Source organism: Apis dorsata, unplaced genomic scaffold, assembly GCF_000469605.1.
Source record: "Apis dorsata unplaced genomic scaffold, Apis dorsata 1.3 scaffold_935, whole genome shotgun sequence".
Lineage (NCBI taxonomy): Eukaryota > Metazoa > Arthropoda > Insecta > Hymenoptera > Apidae > Apis > Apis dorsata.
In genome coordinates this window covers 948,689-958,013 of record NW_006264045.1, presented here as the reverse complement: position 1 = coordinate 958,013, position 9,325 = coordinate 948,689, and the positions used below count along the sequence as shown (strand labels likewise).

At 18.8% G+C, this 9,325-nt stretch overlaps 1 long non-coding RNA gene across 1 annotated transcript in view; it reads right to left on the bottom strand.

Moving 5' to 3' along the window:
- Window positions 1-137: 137 nt before the first annotated feature.
- The window catches only part of LOC116186567, a 21,974-nt gene continuing 12,786 nt past the window's right edge, over window positions 138-9,325 (bottom strand). Inside the window, exon 2 of the long non-coding RNA XR_004151588.1 lies at window positions 138-206. This is a non-coding gene — a long non-coding RNA (uncharacterized LOC116186567). The remainder of the gene's footprint in view (window positions 207-9,325) is intronic.

Below are 9,325 nucleotides of genomic sequence, written 5' to 3'. Positions count from 1 at the left end.
TGGCAGCTGCCACCATCGCCGCGGCACTAAATGTTGAACCACCACCCCCGTTCTGGGGTGGCACCGTGCTATGATAGCCGGATGATAACACGGGTTGCACCCCAACGCCGATCGCCGCCGTTGTTGATGGTTTTTTTGAAACTAGGTTTGATGAAAACGACAAACGCGTGTCGCGTATTACAGACGTTTCAATAAAAACCGAGATACTGTAAAAAAAGATTTTTTAAAATTAACTTTTATAAAGATTATATATTTTAGAATATAAATATATTTTAATAAAACTCTCAAGAGATGCTCTCGAAAATTATTTTTAATAGATAATTATGTTGAAAATATCAATCATTCTTAGTTACTCTACTAGTTAGAATAATTACTCTTAATGTCTACTAGTGAAAAATAATTCTTAAGAATTTTATTTTTAAATTTATTTGCATTCTTATGATTTTAATATAATTATCAAAAAAAATGCATATATGCAAAAAAAAATAAATTAAAAAAAAAATTGTTATTAAATTTAATTTAATTAATTAATTTAATCATATTAAAATATAAATTAATGAATAGATGATGAGCAGAAATAAAAAATAGACATATAAGTTAGATTCATGTTTGAATTTTTTTGTCCAATTGTATTATAATTTCGTTCTTTATTTTCCGCGATGCAGCAATAATGTACATTGGTTATACATGATCATTGAATTATTTGAGAAGATCATCAATTTAAAATTACTATTATTCAAGACATACAATTATCAACTTTAATTATCAATTTTAATATTAATTTATTAAATTAATAACTATCATAATTAGTTATTTTATAAAATCACTTAATTAATTAATTAAAGTTCCAAAAACATCTAAATTGCAAATCATTTTGAACAATTGCAAAATAGAAATATGAAAAGTGTAATCTTTGAGATACAACTATCTCAGTTTATTTAAAATACTAAATATGTAAAAGTATTGTAGTAATTAATATCATTATAATAAAAAAAAAAAAGAAAAAATGAAATAAACCAAAATAATATAGCCCATAATATATACCATAATATTTAAGCATTCACCATTTTAATTCTATATAATTCAAAACAATTTTGTTAACATTAAAAAATTGAAGTTATTTATTTTTATTTTTAATTTATTTCTTGTTATTTTATATCAAATAAGAAAGAATATATATAAAAAAAAAAACAGGAAATCAAACCGAATCTTTTTTTTAAATTTTTTTTCTAATTTTCTTCTAAAATCGATTTACCTGTCGCTACCATTCCACCAGAGTCTTTTCTTATTTTACAAGCACAAAATTACGAGATATAGAAAAGGAAATCGGATGCTTTGTTGTGCCTTTCTATCGATACATTCCAAGGCCCGAACATTGTTCGTTCTTTCAAACAGCTTTCATTCTCGTTTTAAGTCGCGTATACCCCAAAAGATCGAAAGACAGAATTCTGTGCGCACCGTTCATATTCCCAGCTGGCCAAGGCCCCTATTGGTTTTCTGTGGGAAATGCACGTGCTCGCTATTCACACACTGCTGCTCTCTGCGCTTATAATGTCGTTCTGCTACAAACACCGTTTGCCATCGTGTCCCGGGAACCAATGTGCTTTGCACGATCATTTTCAACTTGTTTGATACCCAGATGGGAAAAATCTCGATGATATCGCGAATCTTCTAACTTCTCTGTAAACGGAAATATCACGGCTCAAGTTCAGAATACCTATTTAATTTTTATTTTTCTATAAATATTATTTGTTTGATAATATTTTTTGCTATTTTTTTAATTTTTATTTAGTAATCTACAATTATTAATTAATAACTATAATTATTTATAAATATAAATTTATATTAAAATATATAAAATTTATATTAAATATAATATATAAATTATTATTATAAATTTTAAATAATTTTCAAAACTTTGTATGTTCGAATTTTTATATTTCGTATATATAATTTCATTTCGATTCATTTCGATATATTTCTACTTTCATATTTTATCATATGAAATTAGAATTTATGATAAAAATTTCTGACTATAACTTTGACTATTAATTTAATGAAAGGCTTCAATCACGAATTGATATGAAATTTGGAAAAATAGATTTTAAATTTAACATTTTTTCAACTTCGAGTATTTATGTTTTTTGGAGTTTTTTAAATAAAAAAAACTTTCGATATGATATATTAAAAACTATATATGCAGCTAGTATTATGGAATTAAATACTGTCTAAAATTATTAATAATAATAATTATTATTCTATATATGTCAAATATTGAATAGATGATAACGTCTAACTACATATAAATTTTAATATCTATAGAATATTCCATTTATTTATCACGATTATATTAATTCACTACTTCATAAAAAATCACTAATTTTTAAAAAATTAAATATATTTGATTTATTAAATGTCAAATACAAACGAGAATAAAAAAAATCAATTTATATATAAAAATATTCATACATGTGTAATTATTGTTATTATGTTTTGAATAGAAATATATACATTTGTATATTGTTTTTTTAAAATCAGAATTTACAAGAATTTAAAAATTCCCATGGAAGAATAAATTTTTATAATTTTTCATGTAAACAATTGACATAATTTTATAACAAAGATATATAATATGGAATTCAATGTATAATATTTGAAAGTTTTTTATTCTAATCTTTTTCTTTTATATTTTATCTTTTATTCCTTATCTTAATCCTCCAGATTTCGTATCGATCGGTCATTAAAATTTTTTAGAATTTTATTAAATTTTTAATTATTATTTTTAATTATATATGTGTTTAATATTCTATATTTTTTATTTTACTTATAATAATTGAAATAATTGTTTGATTGTATAAAATTATAGGATACATATATTTTACAAATAAGTTGTAATATAATAATTAATATTATTGTTAAAGAAATGCTTTATTTTATTTCCAAATCTGATTAAAAACTTCCACTAATAATTCATTTAATATATCATTTAGAATAATAATGATACTTGAAGGAAAATTATATAAAGACTTTTATATTAACTATTAATATTAATATTATATAAATACTATTATATTAAATAATATTATATAAAAGAAATGAATAAAGATATGACGTTTCTTTATTATTCATGTTTGAAACTTGGAAAATTATATGAAAGAGTGCATTATATTTTTCGAAATTATCTTTCATCATATTATATTATCATATGCACATCAAAATTTTTGTGCATGTGCATGTAATAGTAAAATAACTGAAAATATTTATTTATTTAAAATAAATATTTAAATTAATAATTGAGAAAAATAAATATATTTCTGTTTTTTGACTTTATACTTTAAAATGTTCTAATATTTCCAATTGTATACAAATTTAAATAGATTATTTTCACACATTCATTACGATTATTTGTTCAATTTTCTTAAATTACTTGTTTAATTAAAAAATTTAACATATTTAAAATTGTTATATGTATTGTTATACATGTTTTATTATTTTTATTACATTTGTAATTTATAATATTAATTATATTAATTGTATTAATTTTTAATACAATAAATATTTTTATATGAAACATAATATAATAGAATTTTTACTTTTAGAATACTTACTGATTAGAATCTGTTTCAGTAGCACAAATTACATTACTGATTTTGATAAACTTATTTACGGAATAAACAATCATTTTATAGTTTTAACAAAACACAAATTTATGGATATTTGCTTTTTATTGAATATATTTATAAAATAACAATTTTACTTTTTAACATATAAAATTATGATAAATTAATAATTGAAAATTGTAAAAGTAATATCTATTATATGATTTGTTTTTTAAAATATTTTACAATAAAATAAAATAATAAATATAAAATAATTATAATATCTTATAATATTACTATACATAATTACAATATTTCAATAAAGATATTTTCAATTTTATTTAAATTTATTCAATATTTATAAATATCTAAAAGAATAATTAAAATTATTATATTTCTATCAATAAATTTAAAAGAATTTTAGAATTTTATATTAATAGAGCAAGAATTTATATCAAATATTGAAAGATATATTCATTGTTGAAAATTATTATAATTAATAGAACGAAAGAAAATTTTTTATTGTCAAAAGTAAAATAAAAAAAAGTTATCAATAATCATTTGCAAAATAATTTTCTTTTATGCTCATTTGATTTTATTAGTTTAAAATCAACGGAAAATAGGATATCTGTTCTTATTTCACTAAAATGAAAGACGACTTTCTTCCGAGATGAGATATTTTCGATTAATAGTGCATTAAAAAAATTTTAAATAATAGCCTTTTAAAACATTCAAATTACAATACATTAATATTGTACATTATATTAATATAATATAATATTAATTATAATATTAATTATATTATATACATTAATTATAGATATATACATATATGTATACGTGTTAAAATATATGATATACATAAGATATTCATCAAAGAATTAATAATATTAAAAGATATTGTTAAAATCGCTATTTAAGAAGCTTTTTAATTCTACATATATGAATTAAAAAAAATCATTCCAATATAATTTAATTTGTGTTATAATAAATATAATTAAATATTATTAAAAATATTTAATTTTTATATTTTCAGTTTTATAAGTTATATATTATAACAGTTATATATTATAACAGTTATATATAAATAAATAGCATATATAGACAATTACAATTATTCAATATTTATATTGTATAATTGAATATTTATATTCAATAATTAATATTGTCATAAAATTTAGCGAAAAGATATTGCAAAGATATTATAAAAGTCAAATAAATGACTTAAAGAATATCTTCATATATAATAATAAATAATGCAATTGTTTATCTATTTTTATTTGTTCATTATTATTATTTTTTTATTAGAATTCCAAGCATCTTATGCATGTGTGTATTAATATATACATATATTATATATATACATATATAGTATATATAGAATGAACATGAAAATTGACGTCAAATTCAACTTTTCTTTTAAACTTGTATTGAATATAATTCTAAAAGAAAAAAAGGATATACAAAAAAAAAAGAGAGCAAAAAAAAGGAAAAAATTAATGCCTTTTTTCTTCAGCAGATTATTCTCTCTTATTCTGATTGTATATTCCTTTTCTCCTTTTTATCTTGCCCTCTGAACAGCAATCGAGCAAGAGTAGAACTCTCTATAAAACTCCTAATGGGTTTCTATTCTCGAATGTCAATATTTTGTAAACTAAAATCCATTTGATATGCAACAGAAATCTTTACATATAACTCGTGCAATTAGCACAAAAAAGAAGAAAAACCTGACAAATATTCATAATTCGTTAAGTAATTCGTTAAGTAATATTCTATGTATATATATAGAAAAGATATAAGAAATAAAATGCCCAAATGAATGCAAATATATAGATATATATATTTAAGATATACTTAATAAAAAACCAAAAGGTATTAAATCACTTTCAAATTTAAAATTTGTTATAAAAAATATTTCAATTGAGTTTCATAATATATATTACTTATTCTTATTTTCTTAAAAAAAAAATAAATAAAGTATTTAAGATTATTTTTATAAACAATTTTATAATATTAAATTTATTAAATTATTATCATTATTAAATTATTAATATTAAATGTATTTGAAATTATAAAGTTAATTTTTTCCATAATTGATTTACAATTTTCTGAAATATGTATTAATAATATTCAGGAATATTTTATCGTAGTTGAGATATTTTATTGTACAATTTTACAGCTTCCGATTATTTGAATTGTAAAAAACAAATATGAATAATAAATTTATTTTTTCTGAATTATAGAAAAGAGAAGAAACTAGATTTTCGATAAACTCACCATACATATATATTAGATGCAAGTCGTTTTTAAATTTTGATAGTATCATAAATATATTTGTACGAATAGAATGATTTTTTACTAAAATTTTTTTGTAATTCAAAAATTAATTTAAGCTAAATATGTGTAAAGAAAAAAATTATTCAAAATAAAGTTTATAATATATCTCAAGTTCATTAAAATTGTTGAGAGAAAAACAAGTTGACTTTTAATTCTTTATAAAAATCAAAAAATAGATATTAGTAATATATTTTTTAAAATTCTTGGAAATACATCAATGTTCATATAGTTTAAAAAGATAAATAAATGAATGCCATTTTTTAAATATGGATTGTTTAAGAGATTAAATAATTTAAAAAATAATTAAAAATAATACTTTTTAATATTATTAATTATATATGTATAAAAAATTCTGAAAATATAATTTAATAAATTTATATTTAATTTTATATAATTTATATAATTTAATAATTTAATAAATTTAATATTTTATAGAAATGGTTTTAAATATATAATTTTTTAATAATAGTAATATGTGTTGTTCTTATATATATTTATTATAATAATTATATAAAATAACAATTATTTCAAAATCATTCATATATTTATGCGGATTAGCTTAAAAATTATTTTTCCATACAAAAATCGATAATTAATATAATTAATAATTAAAGATAATTAATATTGGCGATGTATTGAAATAGAGAAGAGAAATAATATCGACCGAGGAATCCTCGTACATGATAAAATGATCTCTCACGGTCATTGTATATCAATATATAATAACAACATTCTCCTTCTTTCTAAGTTAACAACAACGTGAATTTGTATATAAATTTTACTTTAATTATATTTAATTTTAATTATTTTTATTTATAGAGATTTTTTATTTGTGACTATATGATATAATTAAAATAATTAAAATAATTTAAATTGTAAATGAAATAATTTAAAATTTAATATTTTCAAAAAAATTGAAAAAGATTTTATTTAATATATGATTAAAAAAGATATGTCATTTCGAATTTTTCTATTTATAGAAACAATAAAAACTCAAATTTAATTAATATTATTTTTTATAATATAAATTAAATATTTTTAAATTTTGAAAAATTTCAATTACATTTTTTAAAATTATTAAATATAGAAATTTCTATTGAATAAAATAATAAAACACAATTAATCGGCATTAACATCAACGTGTTTAAAGCATAAGAAACTTTATTTGTCAAGAAAGCATAAAAGTAATCTATACATAACATTGTTAAACCGATTTATATTTTTAAAGTAAGTAAAGATAACAAACGGTCATACAAGGAGAACAAAAATTAATGTACTAGATGTATACACAATATTAAATCTATCTATTATTAAAATCAGAATACAAATAGAAAGAAGGATGGGAAAAATGATTCGAGAATCTTAAGATTCAAACATTAAATTGTAACACATAAACAAAAACATATGTTCATGATCAACTTAGCCGAGAAAATCGTGAGAAGAATTCTTTTTTTTCTTCTCTTTTTTAGAAGAGGAATCTAAAAAGTAAAGATAGATAGACAAAAGAGAAAAAAAGAAAAGAAAAGATATAGAACTTTGATTTTGAATATTGAAAAATAAAAAACAGAAATTCTTATCTTTTATGCAATACATAAATGAAAATATAAAATTTTTTTTAACATTCATAATTACAAATTGTGCGCTTAAAAAACATATATTTTTTTTGTTCAAGATTATTAAATCATAGAATTTTTTATCAAAAATATAATTGTTAAATTTGATTTTTTTATGAATAATTTTTATGAATAATATTTTATTATTATTTATATTTATACGAATCTTATAAATTTATTATAAAATTATATTTTATAATAATTTTATATATTATTTAATTATAAAATTCTGACGAGAAATACATATATAAATGCAAATAGCAGAAATGACAACTGATTTCTAAAATAGTAATCAGTTTAACTAAAAAATGCAATACATTTTTTTTCCTAGTTTGTCAATCAATTAAAAGACAATTTCTCATTGATTCCCGATTATATAAAAAGATTCTATCATTTGTAAATATTCATATTCGAATCTAAACGAAATAGATTTTTTCGTTAGAATGCTTCGTCGAACATCGTCGAACAACAAAAAACATATAAAATGTCTTCAGAAAAATTATTTTAACTTCTTCGCCAAGCTTTTGTAGCAACATTGATTTGCGATATGAATATATGCATGTTTTTTGTGTACATTATTTGATGATAACCATTATACTCTCGTTTGCAAATGATTAATTTATTTCTATGACATATCCCAAAAGTACATTACAGGTTATAATCTTTAATGGTTTTATTTCTTTTCTTTTTTCCTTTTTGTAAATGGAAATAATTCAAAAGTAAAAAAATAACAAGTAACATTCATCAAGCAATATCTCAATGAATGATCCAAATTAATAGTTACAAATTACTTGGATAACATTCATAAATATCTTAATAATTGATTAATATTACATATTTTAATAATAAAATTCAAATATTTTCAAACGAATCTATGTGTAATTTGTGAGTTAATCTCTAAAAAATAACTATGAAATATAAATATAATAAAATAAAAAAATATATATATATATAATAATTATTTAGATGACAATTTCAATTTCGATGATTTTTAAATATATTTGTAGAAAATTTTGAATAATGTTTTCTTATATGTAACCATTATTCGATTTTAATTTTCGAGATATTTACAAAAAAAGATTGATAATATTATATAAAATTTCGCTTATATATATACTATTGTCAATAGCATATGCACAAGTATATGATTATCATTTTTTATTAATATAAATATATTGCGATGATAGATAATTAATAATATAATAGTATAATGGATCAAATTATAATTAAGTCGATCAAAAAGTTACTTCTTTATGAATTAAAATAAGTTTTAAATACCCCAATCAATATTAAACTTAGGCTCAATAAAAATTATCACATTAATATTTATATATAGAGAATTTCATTTCTTCGGATCCATAGAAATCTTGTGATTACAATGACCAAAGTTATAATGGTAATAATATCAATATCATACTATCTATTGTAATTTTAATTGTCGGAGATTGTTTTATATTTTATTTTCATAAATTCGAAAAATATAAGTCTAAATTCTTTATAGATAAATATTAATTTTAAATGTGATATTTGTTATACATTTTCGATATTAATTATATTTTTAAATATAATGTAAATAATTGATAATGTAAAAAAAAAAGAGAGATAAACAGATAAAATATAGCTTATCATGTTTCTTATCTTTCTTATCTTTCATACAATAAGTTTTAAAAAATTCAAGTTACAATATTGTCTAAAGTAATGATTTTTTTACATAAATAATTTAATACATTTTATATAAAATATAAAATTATTATTATATTATATTATTATATTATA